The sequence below is a fragment of the Thamnophis elegans genome, chromosome Z (assembly GCF_009769535.1).
Source record: "Thamnophis elegans isolate rThaEle1 chromosome Z, rThaEle1.pri, whole genome shotgun sequence".
NCBI classification, from domain to species: domain Eukaryota; kingdom Metazoa; phylum Chordata; class Lepidosauria; order Squamata; family Colubridae; genus Thamnophis; species Thamnophis elegans.
Genome location: NC_045558.1, coordinates 17,399,854 through 17,421,631, shown reverse-complemented (window position 1 = coordinate 17,421,631; position 21,778 = coordinate 17,399,854). Strand labels below are relative to the sequence as shown.

The 21,778-nt window shown below is 38.0% G+C and overlaps 1 long non-coding RNA gene across 1 annotated transcript; it reads right to left on the bottom strand.

Moving 5' to 3' along the window:
- Positions 1 to 2,557: 2,557 nt before the first annotated feature.
- Positions 2,558 to 20,912, bottom strand: LOC116522911. Its single transcript, XR_004257010.1, has 3 exons — positions 20,691 to 20,912; positions 9,093 to 9,171; positions 2,558 to 3,109 (listed from the first exon to the last, which is right to left on the bottom strand). It is a non-coding gene; the product is annotated as an uncharacterized LOC116522911 (long non-coding RNA).
- Between the last annotated feature and the right edge of the window lie 866 nt (positions 20,913 to 21,778).

Here is a 21,778-nt window from a genome sequence, read left to right as displayed (position 1 = left end):
AATATCTCCACGGATAATAAGCCCAATCGGGCTTTTGCGTGCATGCGCTAAAATAAGCCCGACAATATTGTAACACAGTAGCAGCCATAAGGTGACCAAGCTCTCTGCCTCCTGCACCTCAAAAATAATAAGACCTCCCTGAAAATAAGGCCAAGTGTTTATTTTGGGGGGTGAAAAGATAATAAGACAGTGTCTTATTTTCAAGGGAACATGATAGGATATTCATAAGCTCATTTATAGTAGGTGCTCTCCTTAAAATGTGATTTTGTTGATATTTTAAATGAATTTGGAATTTACTCTGAAGATCTTATCCAATCTGAAATTGCTCAAGTGACAAGATAGTTATAATTCTTCTTCCAGTAGTATTATACCACTGTAATAGTTTATAGTGTTTTTATTTATAGAAATAAAGTCTGTAGTGATAGAGTTCTAGGGAATTTAGGTGCAGCTATTTCCCACTTCAGTAAGTGACATAATATAAAACTGTTTATATCTATGGACTATGCCTGTAGAGGGGAAAAAAAGATTGTTTAATATCATGAAAAGAATATAACAGAGCTAGGAAACAGTGGCTTAAAATAGTTACATTGAAATAACTAAAATAAATTGCTTTGGGATTTGCAGGGGGAGATAAATGGGTTTATATCTTTCAAATTTTATTTTAGTTTTGTACATTGATTGCATGTAACTCTGGAATAAATAAAAACACTGTTCTCCATCCAGAGCAAAACGATTCAGAACTGCTCCTGGTGAATTATCGTTTACACAGATATCTCTTGCTGTGAAGCCATCTGGCTTGTTTCTTCTTTTACAAACTCTATGCATTCAATTAATAATAAACATCTGCTGCTTCCATTTATTAAATCTCTTTGGTTTTATACATGTGTGTGAGTGGTGTGTGTGTGTGTGTGTGTGTGTGTGTGTGTTTTCACACACATACACAGAGAGACTTACCCCAATGCATTCCTTGACAACTCTTGGCTAATCACCTAACTGAAATTACGATTTAGTGTTGAATATGCAATTTCAGCAGGCTTTGATTCTCCTGGTGGCTGAAGAGGAGGAAAGAAACAATCAAATTCCCTTTTCGGTATTCCCATAGATAGCTGTGTATTCATTCAGTGTCAGCAAAAATAAGACAGGAGAAACAAAAGCAGGAAAAGCATAATAAAAATAAAATTCAGGAATGATGATGATATTTCCATAACAAAAAGCCCAACAACAGCTGCAGCACCTTAAGAAGGTTTTCTGTAAATGAATTAATTTAGCTAATCATTTATATATATAAATGATATTTGTACCAAAATAGAACAAAAGTTGAAAAGTCAGTTATAGAATAAAGAAAACATATTGAGCCTATTAGTTGATTAATAATTTAACTTATAAAATGATATAGTCTTTACAGCTAGAAAATGAGTAATTCTTATTTATCTGTTCATTATTTTTATTTTCCATTTTTCTGACAGGGAAACCAAGGTGACATATAAGAAAATTTTAATATTTAAAACTATCTAGTGTGGCAGATCGGATTTAGAGGTGATTGCTGTCTAACTATCATTTCATGAAGGGGACACGGTGGCTCAGTGGCTAAGATGCTGAGCTTGTTGATCAGAAGGTTGGAAGTTCAGCAGTTCGAATCCCTAGCACTGCATAATGGGGTGAGCTTCCGTTTACTTGTCCCAGCTTCTGCCAACCTAACAGTTCAAAAGCACATAAAAAATGCAAGTAGAAAAATAGGAACCACCTTCAGTGTTGAATCCTGCTGGACCCTTGACATGGAGAATGTCTTGGGACAGCGCTGGCTCTCTTGCTTTGAAACTGAAGATGAGCATTGCCCTTAGAGCCGGAAATGACTAGCGCACATATGTGGAAGAACCTTTACCTTTACCTTATCATTCCATGAACTTCATCATTTATTAAAGATTTGTAGCCATGGTGGCACTGTGGTTAGAATGCAGGCTAAGACTTCTCACTCCAGAAGTTCCATTCTGAACAACTCAAGGTTGACTCAGCCTTCCATCCTTCCGAGGTTGATAAAACGAGGACACAGATTGTTGGGGGCCATATGCTGATTTTATTTAAAAAAATTCTTAGGGTGGGTTTTAAAGCACTATGAAGCGGCATATAAGTCTAAGTGCAATTGCTATTTGAACTTTGGTTATTCTGGCTCGAATCAAATTGCACAACCACTACACCATCACAAACCTCTGTAAAAATACGTTTGGCATCCTTGAAGGTAAAGAATATTGTTGGGAGAGGAGCAAAATGTAGAAATATTTCAGTGGTATCAAAGTGAAGACTACAGACTGCAAAAGCACAGTGGAAAATGTCAACCATTGGACTAATATTCTGCTTAACTCAGTTTTCCAAAGTAATGGCAACCTCATTTGGGGAGGAAAAAATAGTATTCAAATATTGGAGCCAATTTCTAGACATAGAATAGACAAATGTTTGCCACCTTAAAATGTAGATTTGGGGGTGCTATAATATATGTTTATGAAGTGTCTAAATAGTATCCAAAAAGCTACATTTTCTGAATGTCTTCTGTTCAGTTACATGGCAAAGTTAGATTTTGATTAAAGTAATATTTACGCATTTTATCAGAGGGCTTCCAAGATGTGAAGCTGGTTGATTCCAATCAAAATTCTTTCCTTGTACATGGATATTCATGAACATCTTGTAAAGGATGTGAAGGGAGTTGACTGGCTCTTTCTAATCAAGACCTTTTGAATTATCGATGCTCCTCAGGAATGTGTATTCTTCACTACCATATGTGATAACCACCTCCTCTTCACAAAATCTTCCCTAGTTGTGCTATGTACCAGGTTCCCACAACATAAGATGCTGATCAGAAAAATAATGAATTTCTAGCATGTTGACATGTGGCTGTTCAGAAAAAAAGTAAAACCTTGAATGTTGATCTGGAACAGCAGTTTCCATTTATCATTTTACAGTGTTGGTAAAGCGGCCACCACATTTTCCAGACTTACAAAGAGAGTATGGCTTAATAAGAAGCTGATGGAACACTTGTAGTGAAGTGAGTCTTGGACCCTTTACGCATGGCAGGAGAGAAAGTTGTACACTGTTTCCGACGTATTCTTGGCATCACCTGGAATGACAAGTTCCAAATAGGGCAGTCTTAGAATGTGCTGGAATTTCTAGCATGTATACCCTTTTGAAACAGCGACATCTATGCTAGTTGGGCATGCCGTGAGAATAGCTGATGGTCGGATTCCGAAAGATTTCCTGTATAGAGAATTAGTGCAGGGAAAGCACCCCAGAGAGGGACCACAGATATCTACAAGAGGGATCTAAAGGCCTTGGGAATGGACATTAACAGCTGGGAAATCTTGACCTCTGATCGTTCAGCTTGGAGGCTAAAGATGCAGCATGGCCTTCTCCAATTCGAAGAGACTTGTTCGGCAGACTGAGGCAAAGAGGCAGCCCTGGAATCAGCAAAATCTGGGTGCTGGGCAGGGGACAGAATGTATCTGCCCTCGGTGTGGAAGGGATTGCCACTCTTGAATTGGCCTTTTTAGCCACACCAGATGCTTTAGGACCTCTTTGCAGAGCACGATACCATAGTCTTTTGAGACTGAAGGATGCCAATGTCAAGGTCCATAAATTATGATAATCAATAAGAGAAATTACACAACTTAGGAAGAAGCTCAGATTCCCAGACTCCTAATCACTTTTTACTTATTTGTTTGAGAGTTGAAGTCTACACGTCAGAAAGCTGCCCAAGATCAGGAAACTTAATGTAATACACACATACACTAGAGGTATACATTCCCCTTATAGCTAAACAAACACACACAATATTGTGGGATGCTTGAGTTTAGGTAGAAGAAAGGAAAGTTAGCCAATGCAGGCTGCCCCAAGAGATGGTTTAAATCCACAGATGGAAAACAAACACAAGAAAAACCAAGGACAAATCATATGGATCAGAGACTTAACTATCTCAATTCTTTAAAAAGATGTCTCCATAGAGTGTGGCAATTTCAACATTAGTTTTTAGGAGAACTTTTATTTCCTTTTCTATCTTGCCTTTCCTCAGAAAGCTGGTTTTCACTTACAACTTAGTCTGTGAAATAACATAGTTTTTGAGTTTGAAGGGCCCATGGAAGTCTTCTAGTCCATCTCTCACTGAAAGCAGGGGACCTTATATAATCCCAGTCAAAGGGTTATCCAGTATTTTTTTGGAACTCTCCAGTGATGGATCGCATACGACTCTGGGAAGCACATTATTCTGCTGACTAATTGTTCCCTCTGTCAAACATTTCTTTTTATTTCTAGGTTGGATCTCTCTTTGACAAGTTTCCACCCATTACATCTAGTCCTATCTCCAGGTACCTTGGAGAATAGGTTGGCCTTCTGTTCTCTGCAACCGCCCCTCAAGTATTGGAAAACAGTTGTCACGTCCTCCCTAATCTTTCTTTTTTATAGGCTGGCCATGGAGTGTAAAGAGGGTGTGACAGAGTGCCGTCAACTGTTCATCATATTATTTAGCCTCCAAACCTTTTCTCATCTTTGTTGTTCTTCTTTGCACACTTTCTATAGCCTAGGCATAATCATCTTTAACTATAATTAAATTATTATTTAACTATAATTTCATTACAATATATAAATACTAAATATTTAATTATTATTAGAAATAGTGATAATTATTTTTAACATTCACTGTAAGAGGGGACCATTTATTATTTATTTATTTATATTTATTTGTTTGTTTGTCAAACATGTACAAAATAACAAGTATAGGTTTGAACATAATAGCAATAGCAGTTAGACTTATATACTGCTTCAAAGGCTTTCAGCCCTCTCTAAGCGGTTTACAGAGTCAGCATATTGCCCCCACAGTCTGGGTCCTCATTTCACCCACCTCGGAAGGATGGAAGGCTGAGTCAACCTTGCGCCGGTGAGATTTGAACCGCTGAACTGCAGATAACAGTCAGCTGAAGTCGCCTGCAGTACTGCACCCTAACCACTGCATCACGCAAACAAAGGAAGTAAATACAGATAAATGGGGACAGTAAGACAGGGACGGTAGGCACACTGATGCGCTTATGCATGCCCCCTTTACGGACCACTTAGGAATGGGGTGAGGTCCACGGTAGACAGTTTGAGGTTGAAGCTGTAAGGACTTGAGGATGTAACAACGGAGTCAGGTAGAGCGTTCCAGGCATTGACCACTCTGTTGCTGAAGTCGTATTTGCTGCAATCGAGTTTGGAGTGGTTAGTATCTATTGTTTGTCCATGTATTATTGAGGTTGAAGCTGAAGAAGTTGTTGGCAGGTAAGGCATTGTAGCAGACAATTTTGTGTATTATGCTTAGATTGAACTACAGGTGGTGCAGTTCCAGATTGACCAAGCCCAAAATTTCAAGCCTGGTGACACAGGGAATTCTATTGTCAGTAGAAGAGTAAAGTATTCTTCTTGTGAAATACCTCTGAACCTGTTCAATCATGTTAATGTCTGATATACAGTGTGGGTTCCAGGTGGATGAACTATATTCAAGAATTGATCTGGCAAAGGTTCTGTATGCTCTTTCATAACTCTTTCCTAGAGTTACCCAATGAAGTTCATTAATTGTTGATCAGAATATGGATTTCCTCTGTTCAGGTTTGGTACATTAATTGCTGGATTACAGTGTCTCATAAATCCTAGGAGCTAGGAGATTATAAAGTAAATAGAATTGGATTTCTTAGCCTGCAAATGAAAGGTGCCTGAACTTTTTAATTTCAATTTTACAAATGTTACACCCTGAAATCATATGCTAAATAACTGGGTTATGCAGCATCTAAAGCCTTTTTAGGTTTATTCTAAAATGAAAGAATGTGTCTTATTAAAAAGAGGAAACAACAAGAACAATACTTTTTGGTTAGTCCACCCAGGTTTTAGTGTTGGTAAATTGAAAAGGGATATACTAAAATAGAAAAGTTAATTTAGTAAACACACCGAAGGGGTTTATAACAAGGCAGAGAGAGGCAATTATTATTTTTTAATGCAGAACGAATTGAGTTTTCTATTTACGGTTACTCAGACTAGTTTCTCTTTCCCTATTATTTCTGGAAGCAAAGTTTGGTTTTCTTTTTGCAATCAGCTGCCTAGGTCTGGACTCTGTATCTGCTTCAATTGGTCATAGAAGCTTGTTTTAATAGAATAAACCATTTGGCAAATAGCTCATCCTTGAAGTCATTTTTCACTGTAAATCCTGTTACGCAGATTGGAGCTTTTATAGGTGTACTCAATGGGAAAAATAAAATTATTCGATGACAGATATTGCCCAAAAAATGTAGAAGCTTTCCTTAGACTCTAATATCAAGCTGTTCACACCAATCTTGACTGCCGATGGCTTCATGTAGTTTTTGTAGTAAGAGTTTAAATATGATGTTATTTCCCTCTTCCTTCTACCCCTTTTCCTCTTACTTTAACCTGCAGCTGTGCAATTTTTGTGTTGTTTCCTTCTCCTGTACCACTATCTTACTTTGCTTTCTGAAGTTACCTATAATAGACCAATGCCCAAATATGGGAGGGAGCATACTGCTTCCCTTTTCTGTCTATCGGCTCACTCCATGCAGAAAGCCATTTTTTTAATGTTGCCTTTGTACATTTGTGTTATTCATTTATCAGCACAATTGCAACACATATATACATACATACACCACACAGACACACGCACAAACATATATATATATATATATATATATATATATATATATATATATATATATATATATATATATATATATATATATATAATGTGTGTGTGCACACACATGCGTGCATGTATGTATGTTCGAGCAATTTGAACCAACCTTGATACACAAATGATTTACTCTCTAGAAATAAATACTGTGGGGGGTAAGACACCCTCAAAACCCCTTGGGGGGGTGTGTTCTGTTAAGATACAGCCTGTATTGCCATAAAATGGCTTCTACTGTACAGCATAGTGGAGTTGCCATGGTAAGGGCTTCACAGTACTCCACAAGGAGGCTCCCTCTGGTAAGGGGAAAAAAATCCAACATTAAAAATTAAGTTTGTTCTGGACATTTCCCCCCTATATATAAATACTTGGGCAATACTGGGTTATTGGCTAGTAATAAATAAGTTTGATTCCTACAATATTCCTACAATACCATACAAAGAATCTCATAATAGGACTCCTAAATACAACTTCAAAAAAGCAAACTACAATCTCAGAGATGCCGACCTCTCATCTCTAGATTGGCAAATCCCATTCAATGACTGCAATACTGCAGAAGACTATTATAACACTTTTCTACTAGAAGTTCAAAGAGTCATTAATCTATATGTACCCTTTGTTACACCCAAAGCCAAAAAGAACAAATTAGCCATCTCAATAAAGAAACTCCAATTAAAAAATATATCTTTTTGGCGGAAAAATAAAAGTTGCTTGTAGGTAACTTCAAAAACTGATACAAAACCTTATGCAAACAACCTACTCTCTAATAAGCAGTTTGGTTTCAGGAAAAAAATGTCCTGTAATCTGCAACTCATACACTGCAATCTGCAACTCATACACTGCAAAAACATTTGGACCTCTCAACTCAACCAGGATAAAGCAATAGATGCAATCTACATAAACCTCTGCAAAGCCTTTGATTCAGTGGTACATGACAAAATTCTGTTAAAACTAAGTTCTTACAGCATTTCTGCATCTTTGCACAACTGGATAGCTGCATTCTTATCAAACAGCAATAAGTAGTCAAAATTGGAAACACTATATTTAACCCTCCACCAGTTAACAGTGATGTTCCCCAAGACAGCGTTCTAGGACCAACACTCTTTCTTTCTACTTTACATAAATGACCTTTGTGATCATATTATAAGCAGCCGCATCCTCTTTGCCGATGATGCAAAACTATTTAACACCACAGGGAATTTTACTACCCTACAAAAAGATTATCTATTTGAATGGTCAAACAATTGGCAATTCCAAATCCCTGCTAACAAATGCTCAGTCCTACACATTGGTAATAAAAACCAGAACATCAAATACAAGCTGGGCGGAAATGATCTAAAAGATGATCCACACTCTGTCAAAGACCTAGGAGTAGTCATTTTGAAAGATCTAAGCTCCAGAGCTCACTTAACAACATTGCCAACAAGGCAATGCAGAATTGTTAACCTTATTTTACATAGTTTTCTCTCTGGTAATGATATTCTGCTAACTAGGGCATACAAAACCTTTGCCAGACTTATCATTGAATACTGCTCACCTTCCTGGAACTCCCACTGAATTTTGGACATTAAAACATTAGAGAGGGTCCAGAGGTATTTTACAAGAAGAGTACTCAACTCCTCTGCTCATAATAAAATTCCACATACCACCAGGCTTGAAATTTTCGGGCTGGATAACCTTGAACTACACTATCTACATTCTGACCTAAGCTTAGTGCACAAGATAATCTTCCATAACGTCCAACCTGTTAATGACTACTTTTACTTCAACTGCAATAACACAAGAGCTATCAATATACACAAACCAAATGTAATCCATTCTAAACTTGATTGCAGGAAAAATGATTTCAGCAATAGTAAATGTGTGGAACACTCTACCTGTTCCTGTTGTTAGTTCCTCTATCCCCCATACCTTTCACCTTAAACTATCTACTGTGAACCTTACATGTTTCTTAAGAGGTCTCTAAGGGGGCATGCATAAGTGCACCAGCGTGCCTACTGTCCCTGTCCTACTTTCCCCATTTACATGTACTCTTTTATTTGTTTATGGCTATGTTTGTTTATTTGTATCCATTTATTTGTGCAATTTTTACATGTCCATGTCTATGTCTACACTTGTTGGTACTTTTACTTGTTGACAAACAAACAAACAAACAAACAAACATGGCCAACTTAAACTAGGGAGAATCAATGGTCTGCTACCTTCTTCATTGGCCTGTCAGAATATTGTATACCTCAGTGACTAAAAAAAATGTTTTTATTGCTTCTATTATAGTTGAATCCATTTAATGCCATGCCAAGATTCCTTTTTTTTCTTTTTGTATCCTACTCTCAGGTGACAAACTAAATTGGTTCAGCTTTCCCTTGGGGGAAGCTTTTTAGCTTACATTATTGACGAAGGAGCGTGTTACTCCTGTTGCCATCCTTTTCAGTCCATGGGCTCCTTGGCTTCCCAAACTTCTTAACCTGAAAAAGATTCTAGTCAATGAATTTTCTAGTAAGGTTTTTAGCCTTCAGATTTAATTAATGCAAGGAAAGCTTGTCTGTATTAGAACAGTGGAAAGAAAAAGGTACAAGACAGGACACAGAGATCTCAGCACCGCCTAAGAAAGTACAAAAACTGTACTCTGAGAGTCAGCAACTTTTTTTCCTCAAGTTCATTTCTTTTTTTAAAAAAAAATTAAAGCAAACTTTCTGTCCTCAACTTGAGAAATACTTTTCTTCACTACTTATAGCTCCATTGCTTGTTTTAATTTACAGGTTCTTTAAAAAGAGATTGTAATCCTGACATTAGTAAAATGACTAAATTCACTTCTCCAAACTTTCTTTATTTTTCTGAATTGCTTATTAAGTTAAACAACATTGTGTTCCCCATCAAATGCTTTGAAATGGGTGGTGTCAAAATACTGTCCGGTTCTAAAAATGTCTGGCCTTCATTTCAGACCACAACTGAACATTAGGTTCCCTTGCCTGCATGGTTTCCTAGTATCCACATACAATTTTTGACATGTTATAGAATAAGAGAGGTGGAATGACTCATTTAGGTAATCAAGTCTAACCCACTGCTTTGGACCTGAATCCAAATTAAAGCAATCAAGACAGCTTCTGCTAGAGCACATCCAATGGACAGAAGTTCACCAACTCTCTGATTAACTAATCAAAATACTTGAAGAATAGCTATATTTTTTAAATATTCAGTTGGAACAGCATCTGTGCATTTCTTAAGTTTCAGCCTGGCATCATTCAGTTTGACCAGGGGTCACTTACTTTCCCTATCGGTTTGCAAATGTGAGCATGAATGTGTCCACACATGTGTTCAGTCTTTGCATGTGCCCCATCCATGCATGCATCCCAACTACACATATGCTCGGCCTTCCATGCATGCACTTTGATTGTACGTGTAGCTTGCATGCATGCACACCTTGAAAATGTGCATAAATAAGATGACATAGAACCAGGGGGTGGGCAACCGGTAAACCGGTTCAAACTGGCTGAACACCCCCCTCTGAATATGACTTCCTTTGGGGAGTTTGGAGAATATTGTTCTGTCCTTTCTCAAGCAATTATTTTTCAAGGCTAAACTTGCTCAGCTCCAATCTTCTCCAGTTAGTCTTGTCTTTCTCAAGGGTAAACATTTTCTCTTCATATGACTTTGTTTCTAGTTTTCTAACCATGACATACTAAGTAACCATGAGAAATGAATCACAATTACCAAGCAAATCTGTCTATATGCATTCCCAAAATCAATAACCATGATATTTTGAAATTTAGGTCAGTTCAATGGAAGGTATTGCCCTTTATGAGAATAGAGAAAGACATTTGGAAGCTATGGCTCATACGGAACACAACATCCTAGTTCATGATGGATAACTGTGATGTACTTTGGGAGATCCATTGGGTGCCAGTGGACTTCTGAGTGTTGTCCAAGGTTCTGGCCATCATTTTTAAGGGCCTGTAGTGCTCCACTCTGAGAATTGGAGAGACCATATTTTCTGATATTATCTATTTGTCCAATCAGATCTCATAGTGTCAATCATCTCCAGTTCTTGTCCCAGCAGATGGGGCCTCAGAGGCATGTTTTCCCATCATTGCTCAATTTTTCAGAACTCACTTACAGTAGAGTCTTGGCTTATTTCATATATTCAGAGTTTGAAGAAACTAGTGAAAACTCCCCCTTCCCCATTTGAAACAGGATGAGGATGCTTAATAATGCAGGTATGGTCTGTAGCATAGTTAGCTTGTTTATTTGACATTTTCTTATGTATTTGGGGTTAGAGGAGAAGTTAAAACATTTAATCTTAGATGCCTAGAACTTCTGGGAACGTTTGGCAGAAAAGTATAGTTAATAACTAAAGAAGTAGTATGTTTTATTTGTAAGCCTTGTTTTCTCTTTGGTGGGCAGCCAATATTTCTCAAACTAGGTTTTCATTTAAAGTTCCTGAGACTTTCAGTATTTTGAATATTGTGCTCCCATGGAGAGAAAAAGAAAAGGTCTTGAGATACACGAGGAAGAGCCACTGCCAAAATAAAGGCCAAGTGAAAGAGTACTGAATTTGGGGAAGGAATGTAATATGAATAGATGTTTCAGAGAGGGCCCTTCCTAATTCTTACAAAGATGATAGGAAGTCAGGAGATTTATAGGAAGTGCAAGATCTTATTACTATAGTTTTACAATAAAAGTAGTATTGATCTACATGAGATTGGATTCTGATCTGCATGAGATCAGAATTCCTAGACTGATCTACCTTGAGGACTTTTTTTGCATGGAAACCAAAAGCCATTTTGTTGAGTTTTGTCTAATATATTGCATCAGGTGTGGGTGCACATCTGTGCTTGGGTAACACACACACTTCTGAATGTTCCCAAATGATGTACTGTTCAAAGCACTGGGAGAAATGCAGAATTGTGGTCTCCAACAGGTGAGTAATAAGAAGGAGCAAGCAAGCTCACTCAATGCACTGCTAAGGGTATGCCATAACCTCTGAGAAACATTTTGGAATTTGCAAGAGTTGAAGTCCTCCTGTTTTAAAGTTGCCAAAATTGAGAATTGCTGATCCATAGACATTTGATCAATGACATTACCCCACAGACATTTCCTAAAATTCTCACAAAGAGGGTTATAAGAAAACCTTAGGCCAAGCTGTAGCTATCAATCTATTAAAGTTTGTATGAAAATGAAACTCTTGTTCATTTCAGAAAGGCCAATGAACAAAATCACCAAATGGCAGTGCATCTTACCCTGTCCTTGTATGGATGAATAATATTTCAAACTTTTAAATATTTATTACAGAATAAACTGCCCTTTTAGGTAGATGGCAAAGCATTGGAAGAAGACTATTTACATAAGCATCTTGTTCTCCAAATATAGTTAAAAGCTTAGCTCTACTCATATATTTCTTGACTAGTCTCAAACACTTCCAATGCTTTTTAATACCTCAAAAGGAGAAGATTAGAAAGTGAAAAAAAGAGGTGTTTTGTGTGTCAGGAACAATGCTTCCAAAAATATTTTATGTTCTTATCTTCAAGTTTTACCTCACCTTTTTCTATCTTTCTTTGCTTTCCTAATATATTTATTTTTCTTCAATTCAGTTAAAATGATTAGATTAAGATAAGGCACATGCAATAGCAAAATGTATGCAATGTAAACATTTGACTAACAGTTCTATTATTTTCTGGCTATAGAATCAGTTGATTTACTCCCTGTTCTTCTACCCTGAAAACTGTATATACAAGTATTATTAAAAGGCTTATATTTTTCTAAGCTGCAGCTCATTTCATGAGAAGCATAAAGTGACTGAACAGATGTAGGATTTAAACTGATATGAGGCTGGAGGAAAAAAAAAGGATGAGGGAAAGTAGTGTTATGCAGATTTGGTTATATGAAAGAAAGATTACAATTACCTTATCAATTAACAACTGCAATGTGCTAATAATCCATTGTGTTGTGACTTTCTGAGATAACTGGAAACCTTTAGATGTATGTGAACATCTGATTTACATGTATGTATTCAAATATGAAACATGTGAATCTCGTCAAGAGATTTCAAGCTATCTAGAAAGTCGCAACACGCACAGTGTTTTTTTAAGGCAGTAGAATTACAATAGACTTACAATGTGTCTCAGATGTAACCTGCTCCTTCATAACCAATATATCTTCCTTGATTTTTGTGGCTTCACTCCAATTTAAATCCTACATTGGGTTAGTTGCTCCATGCATCTAATGAAGTGACTTGTGGATCATAAAAGCTTGTGCCTATTAATAAAATTTGTGAAACTGAAATATGCACATTCTCCTGATTTACAGAAACAGTATCATGCCTTTAGAAATATTGAAAAGATACCGTTCCCCTTCATTCAATGAATGTTATCTTGCTAAATGCCTCTAATCTAAGCCGATTTTTTGTTTCTAAAATCACAGGAAAAAGAGTATTAAAAACAAAACACATCCCAAAGTTATGAAAAGAAGCAAGTGATAAAATCTGAGCATTTGGCTTGAATTAAGGCACAAATGTGATTTCAGATGTGCATCCAATTAAATTATATATCATGTTTAATTTGATTGATAAGGATCACCTCTTTCTCCCCCCTTTTTAACAACATTAGGGCTCAGAAATCATCTACTGAAACCAACAATGGAGTTTCAGGAGAGAAAATACTTCTTTACAACTACATAGTAATATCCAGATAGTCATTAATTTAATTGTTTTGGGGCTAGCTAAATTCATCCATTTTGGCTCTCAATCACTTCATGTAGTCCTCAATTTATGATCACAATGAAGCCTGAAATTTCCATTGTAAGCCATAACTGTCAAAATTGGAGGCACCTTACAATGACCAAATCTATAATAATTTAGCTGTTAAGCAAACATGTTGGTCATTAAGCAAATGCCATGGCTGTTAAGTGAATCTGTGTATTCCCATGAATGTGTTTTGCCAGAAAAGGTCAGAAATTAGAAAAAAAGTGATAGATTGCAGTCAAGTGAAAGCAGAATACTGTAAACAGCAATACAGGTGAACAAGCATCCAAAATCTCATCATGTGACAATAAGGATATATGTGCAGCTATCGGAACTAGGGTATGTATATGTCTGTGTATGTTCCTGTAGGTAGGTTTGAATAGTTGTTAAGCAACCAGTCATTAAATAAATACTACCTATCATGTTCCTGTTGCAGCCTGGATCTATGGAGGAAGGTGAGCTGGAATTGGAGCCAAGGGAGAGAGAGGGACAGCTTTGTTGCCTTCAGGGGAATGTGGGGAGGAGGCAGGCCAGGGCTCCTCAGGAATGGGATGGCTTGCTAGCAGGGAGAAACGGGGCCAAGATGACCAACAGAGGACAAGCAGTGGAAATGAGGAGCAAAGGAACTCAGTCAATGAGCAAGAGCCGTCCCCTCCTGTTCCCCGAGAATGGAGAATGGAGAGAAGGTAGTAACAGCACAGACTAACCCAATGACTCAGGAGGATGCCCCACTCTTTTTCACAAGGCACATCTGGGAATGCAGGCTTAAGGAGATGCTGTGGGGAGGGACATTTTCAGGAACATACACTGAGTTCCTGGAGTTTTGTGTGCCATTGCCAAAGTTTGGAGTTTCCTGAACTTCTTGCTTTATTTCTTGCTTCCTGGTTTAATTGCCCTGTTCCTTTGCTTTCTGGACTCATTGACTTATTCCCTTGCCCTGCTGGATTCTTACTTTGCAGCCATTGTGCTCACAGCACTTTGCTGCACTACTTGCATTCAGAAGCTGCTGGAGAGGGGTGTGTGTGTGTGTGTGTGTGTGTGTGTGTGTGTGTGTGTGTGTGTGTGATCACTTTTCTCTAGAACTTGCCATAATGTGGAAGCGTTTGGGGGAAACCTGGAGCAATAAAGGTACAATTTGAACTGTCAGCTGACTCTGTACCTTGCCCTGAGTCATCACACTACCTGTACTGCCCTTGATGGCTGCATGCCTTCCTCCTAAATCACAGGTAATATCTAAATACTAGTTACTGGTAAGCAATAGTGGAAGGGATCTGATTCTATCTTTCTTGATTTCTTGAAGGCATCTGGTTAATTGTTGTAAGAGACTGAATGCTGATTTAGACAGCAAAATTCTTAAGGACCCTACAATTGATTCACTGAATGCAGGTACAATTGAGACCTCTCTTAGACAGAACCCCTTGCTCCTGAATCTGGATCTACAGTTTAAAAATGTAGAGAGATATGACACTAAAATAACTGGGGTTGCTACAGGGTTGTGTCTCCTTGGACTTCTGCATGGTGGCATCATTCCTTTTCCATGGATTCAGTTTAAAACCCTACTCAGAGATAGGTCCTATAAGAAGTCAGGTTCAGATATTTGTTCAAATATCAAAGAGCTGACCAGGAAGGATGGATAATGTAATTAATGAATGTCATGTGTTATTATATGTCTCTAGGAGTATTAACCATAACTGCATGCCAACAATTGTTGCTACTAATTACAATCTTAGAATCTACCCAATTCTGACCTGGAATTACTTAGGCATGTATTCCAGCTCAGCTCCTTGTAAAGCCTTGGAAGACTACTATTGTATAGAAACATTACTATCTGTACATTACCCGACTCTAGGGGGCGGTGCTCATCTCCGTTTCAAAGCTGAAGAGCTATCCAAAGCACTGTGGTCATGTGGCCCATGTGACTAAATGCTGAAAGTGAACGGAACACTCTTACCTTCCCACCAAGGTGGTCCCTATTTTTCTACTTGCATTTTTACATGCTTTTGAACTGCTAGGTTGACAGAAGCTGGAACAAGTAATGGGAGCTCACTCTGTTACACCATGCTAGGGATTCGAACCACTGAACTGACGACCTTCTGATTGATAAGCTCAGCATCTTAGCCACTGAGCCACCGTGTCCCTTAATTCCAGGATTAGAGACATATAATTGGGCAATTTGGATAACCTAGACATATTCATTTTAATCTAGAACTCTCTTTGAGATAAATTGATATAGTTATTTTATATCAATATAAACTATGGATTAGTGATGTTCAGAACAGCTCTAGCTGTACCCTATTGGCATACACAAATTATTCTTGCACCTCAGCCATGACAATTAAAGGAGAAAATATTGTTTACATTGAAAATGTTGGGGGTAGACGTTGGATCTGGTAGAATAAAAAGAAATCATTCCTAATACTGTTAATGGTATTTCTATGTACTTTCTGCTTGAAGATTGTTCACGCCAAAGTGGAACAAATCCCTAGCACGCTCTTCTTTTTTATTATATTTCTCTAAAAAAACAAATATTGCTGAAAAATTTCAATCACACTCTTAGCATAAAATGTATTTAAGGGTGGAAAAAAAAACCACTCAAAGAATCCTCATCAACTAAAACATCTTTGAAAAAATTAGTACCTCCATTAATCTGATAGAGGGCTCCTGAAATATGTGAGAAACCAATTTGTGAGGCACTAAACACAATGTAGCTAATTGCCAGTTTATAAGATACTTATGTTTATTCTTTCATTCGTCATCATCACAGTGAAAGGCATGACACAGCCAAGCTGACTGGGATGGATAATAATTACAACCCAAAACATCTGGGACACACCAAGGATGGGGGAGGAGGGTAATATTGTTGAAAGGATTGTGACCCTCCCCCCCAAATGTACTTGGCACCCTTGAAAACAACGCACCAAAGATGAAATATTATTAATAGCAACCAGGATTAAGGCCATGTGTCACACAGGCAAAGCAGCTGAATAAGTGAAGGAAACCAGAAAGAGGAGAAAATGTTGGGACTGACTGGGAACATAGCATATTTTTCCTCAGCCCAAATATAACTTTAGGGATCAGCCCAGCATAATTATTCTGCAAGGCCAAGATTGGACCATTTTCCAAGCAAGGCACATCCAAATCAAAGCAGCTTCTGAATCATTTCTTGGACTCACTTCCTTTATGTGTCATTCAAACTAGTGCTATTATGGTCAAACAGACAAAAGGGGAATATATCTTGCATTTGTGCAAAGAGGCCACACAAAAACAGTGGAAAGAACACTGATGTGTGTGCGCAGGGGAAATGCACTAAAAATTAGTTGTCCTAATAACAAGCAACTCGGAAGCCATCTTCTAATGCTTATGAGCATAGATAAATGTATCTATTGCTGGGCAGAAAATTCATCTAATATTCTTTTTTTTTTAACCCATACTCCTCCTTAGTTTTATGGGAAAGTGTTTGTTTTTAAATGGATTTCGAAGAAGATAATTTTAATGGATTTCTCCTTGACTGGTTGTGTGAAACTATGAGATATATGAATACTTCTCCTCCTTGGCTTCTTGTGAGTCAATTCACTCCCAAGAGAGAATAGTATGTCCTGTTTGTGTGTGTGTGTGTGTGTGTGTGTGCGCGCGCGTGCGTGCGTGTGTGTGCGCGTGTGTGTGGCGTTGCATATTAGAAAGAGGCAAGTTTCAGAGATATGGAACATCACCTCTAACCATAAAATCATCTCTTTTGTTTTTATGGATTGTTGTGAGGCATCTAGAATCATGATATGTGATAGGTGGTTATATAAATATGGTTAATTAATAGTTATTATTTTTTTAAAAATCACCACTAACTATGTCACCTGCTGACAGGTGTAAAGAATTGGGATTATTTGTAAAGTTACCCAAGGAAGATTTATTCAAATCTATGCACAACAATTTGGTCAACTAATGATCAAGACTAAATAAGATAGATAAGGGCCATGGAATTTAAGAAATTGGCAACTGAAATAGTCTAAACTGATCACTCATTTAACTCCCCAGCTGTACCTACCCTTCTTCTACATGTGCTGTATATATGGATTCTTTGGGTGTTTTTATCGTTTTAAGTTTTTAAATTGTTTTAACAGAGTCACTTGGTTGAGATGGACATTTATACAAATTGAATGAGTGAATAAATGAGTGAGTGAATCAATGTCTACAAGGTGCTTTTCAAAAGGCAATTTTCTTGGATTTTTTTTTCTTGAAAATGTTTCCCTTCTCATGCAAGAAACTTCAGAATTGAAAATCTGCATAGATATCAAATGAATGAACGAACAAATGAATGAATGAAAAATGAAAAATAATGAGAAACAGGTGTATAAAAAAAGTTTAGTTTTGCTTTGCTTTGCTTTTTTTCTCAAGAGAAGAAAACTTTTCAAACCATGTATCAGCACCAGCTTAATAACAGTGTGCAGTTTAGTGTGATTCATGCCAAGCTCTTTCATATATTTTGCCGATTCTACTACTTTCTGCCAATTAGTTAATGCAAATCAATATAACAAGACATCCTACCCCAAAGCTCTCCTTGCTATATATACCTAACTTCAGGAATTTTATTCCACTTCTCTTAATATAGGCCTTTTTTGCATTTTACAACACATTCTTATTGACATTTTTGTATATATATAGTTTTCCTAATATTTACCATTTTGGTATCCAAAATTTTTGGGTAACTAATAGTGGAGAGAGGCATATATTGTCCACTATTTTACAATAATTGCAATCTGAGGCTTTGTTTTATCCCAATGGAACTAGTCTGCCTCATTCGCACCAGCAAAAGTCTGCTAAGGACCTATCTCCATATTGGAATAGAATAGAATGTTAGTTGGAAGGACCTTGAAGGTCTTCTAGTCCAACCCCCTGCTTAAGCAGGAAACCTTACACTACTTGGACATATGTATATGCAACTTCTTTAAAATGTCCAGTGTTGGAGCATTCACAACTTCTGGAGGAAAATTGTTCCACTGATTATTTTTTCTAGCTATCTGTTAAGGATGGGTGAGATGAGTCAAGGATAATAATGGATTTCAATTGTGGTCCCATCCCCATGGAACACTCTACCACCAAATGATATTATACTGGAAAAAAAAATTTTTGGGTTCAATGATGAATTAAGTAAACTCATGGAGAATAGATCCACAGAGGTACTGTGGTTACAACTTTCAGAACTCACAGGTTTTAACTATAGAGGAGTGTCATTGGAAAAGGCTGGGCTATAACTTCTAACAAGGAAATCTGCTATTTTTCAAGTTTAAAGAGAACAATTGTCTCAATATTGGCTGTTGTCAACATGATAGAAAGACTCAGGAGTTCTCTGTGCTTATCCCAATTACGTTGTTGGTCATAGATTGCTGGATTGATTCAACATAGTCCTTCCTATATTTTAGTGATTGGTTGATCGATAGATTTTTTTTTTTTTACATTATCCTTCTCACTGTGACACTGAATGTTTTTCAAGTAAAACAAACAAACAATGTAAACCATAAAATCCTTACAAAAAGTAACAAATGCCTATGGAGATTCTTAGTATTCAGGTCATGGTTGTCTGAACTGAAGAAGCTTCTTGGATGAGAAGCGAAATGTCTTCAAGGAATAACAAGAAAGTCCAGCTGTCTTTCGAAAAAGCTCCTTTGGGACAAAAATAAACAAAGTTAAAAAGATGGAGCAAGTGCCCATCAAACCACAAAGGGTTGAATATCACTCTTGCATCCTCATGGCAGTTGACAGAGCCAAGTCTTAATGCTCTTCCTGAAGACCAAAAGAGTGGGAATTCTTGGGGCAACATGTTCCATAGGTTGGGGACTATATTGGAGGAGATTCTTTTCCTAGAATGGGTTTCATCAGAATTATTTAATTATTAGGACCTATGACATAGTCTTCTTGCCTGATCAAATGGGTGGTTCAATGTAATTGGGATAGGACAGTCCGCTTATTAACTTGCTCTCAGTGGCTAAGATGCTGAGCTTGTTGATCAGGAAGGTTGGCATTTCGGCGGTTGGAATCCTTAGTTCCACATAATGGAGTGAACTCCCATTACTTGTCCCAGCTTCTGCCAACCTAGCAGTTCGAAAGCATGTAAAAATGCAAGTGGAAAAATAGGAACCACCTTTGGTGGAAAGGTAACAGCATTCTGTGTGCCTTCAGCATTTAGTCATGCTGGCCACATAATCCCGTAGACGTCTTCAGACAGTGCTGGCTCTTTGGCTTTGACACGGAGATGAGTACCACTCCCTACAGTCGGGAATGACTAGCACATATGTGTGAGAGGAACCTTTACCTTTTATGACATGAATGAAGGGTTTCAATTGTTGTAACCAATATCTAGTATCATTGGTACCAGTCCATACAAAGTATGTTACCAATGCAATTCATGCAGCAGAGGTATTACATGCACAGCCCAGTGGTGGGTTCCGGATCCTGTTGCAACGGGGCCTGGCATCCTCCACACGAATGCATGTGGCGCGCGCACGCACACATGCAGTGCACACATGTATCTTACTTTCCAGCGACACCTCCACAAGCCTCCGTGATGCTCCAGCTGCCCAGCGGAGCGCAAGTGCTTATGCACCATGCATGTGCGCATAAGTGCCGAAGGCTTTAAAGGACAGGCACAGGCAGGCGGGTGCTCTGGGCAGGCTCCGGTACACCCGTTCCGGTGTGTACTGCCTGCAACCCACCACTGGCAGAGCCCTAAGGGTGCACTCCTTTTAAAACATTTCTAACTTTTTACAGCCCTTTATAGAGGAGATTTCAATAAAATCTAGATTGTCCCCATGCTGAAAATGCGAATAACCCTAAGTTTAAAGTTGCACAATGATGTTAGAAAAGAAAGAAAAACTGAAATTATCCCCACCCTTCTTGGTAAGGCTGAGGTTGCTTCTATCATCTAGTAGCATACTGGAGATATAAATAAATGCAAATCTTTTCCCCTCTAGTATGCAAGCATGGGTGGAAGTTGTCAAAGCAACAACAACCAAATGTTTTGATTTGTCTGCAAAGACTGTAGATGTATTTTCCCCTCTCGACAGTTTCTAAAAAGTGGGAAGTGGAAGGGCCAATGATTATTCATTCCTCCAGAGGTTTCTGTCCCCACTACTTCATGAAACCTTTAGATGGTGCTGTGTCCTTAAAATCAGCTGATGTCAAACAAGATTTTATATAACCTCATGCCTGGTGAGCCAGACCTTCATATGTAAAATGCATTACTTGGAAGTATCCTACCTTGTTCCTTTTCTCCTGTGAGTGCCAGTCGGGAGCTGAGTGCCATCACTTTTGTGCAGGAGACAAAGCAGGGTCCTTTTGTGTACCTAGCCAGCAATCTGTTCAGTGTATATGCATCCCATTTCTGCAGCTGGAAATCTAATCCTAAGGGAAAGAAAACTGCTGGCAAACTTCCTTTGCTTTCTAGCTGGGCTATTGCTGGCTTTCCCTTGGCAGAGAACTCTGGTGATCTATAATGGGAGGTTATTCATTGCCTGTGCTGACTAATGTTTCCTGCACTCTAGGTCTGCAGCTTGCTCCCTGCACGGCTGCGTATAACCATATTTGTTAATCAGCTCGTAGTATTTTCTTTCATTGGTTTGGCTACACAAATTCTCCCCTATCTTGGGAAACAGGAGGATACTTTATTATTTCCACATATGGCTCTGCAAGGCGGTGATGCAGAAGAACACAATGTGCTTAAGCCAACGGGAAGCTTAAAAAAAAGCAATTTGTCAAAAAGGGCTTGAACAAACTTGTTTGTCTTCCCACCAAGGCTCTTGTCATTTGCTCCAGCAAGCTGGCTGTGGATTTAAACACTGGAATAAAACCAAAGGGAACAAAACTGCCAGGGAAAGCATGGAAGGAAGGAAAGCCATAAAACCATTGGGTTTTCCATGTCACATTTCTGTATTTTTAACTTGACAAGTCAAAGACCATCAGGGAGCAGGCTTCTGTCTGTGGTGAACAGAGATGTTCCCGTTTCTTTCAAGGATGAGCTCAATCTTGCAAAACAAGTACAGGCCTCCTAGTCCAAGGTTGGTCTTGTAGTTTCCAATCCAAACTATTATATCTGTCTCCTGAAATCTAAGTGTTCAGCAGCTTTCTTTTTATTGTCCCTTTCCTTCTTTCAATCAGCTTCTTAGCTTCTTTGCTCTTTCATCCCTCTTAACTATTTCCCTTCAATAGTCTAAATCCATCTTTGTTAGGCTCAATAGACTGCTACCTTCTTCAGCCCCTACATTTTCAAAATCTTTGATTCTTCTCTTTATGCTTTATTCTTCTTTCAGCACTCCGAGTAATGCATCATTTGCATTAGCAGAACTTTG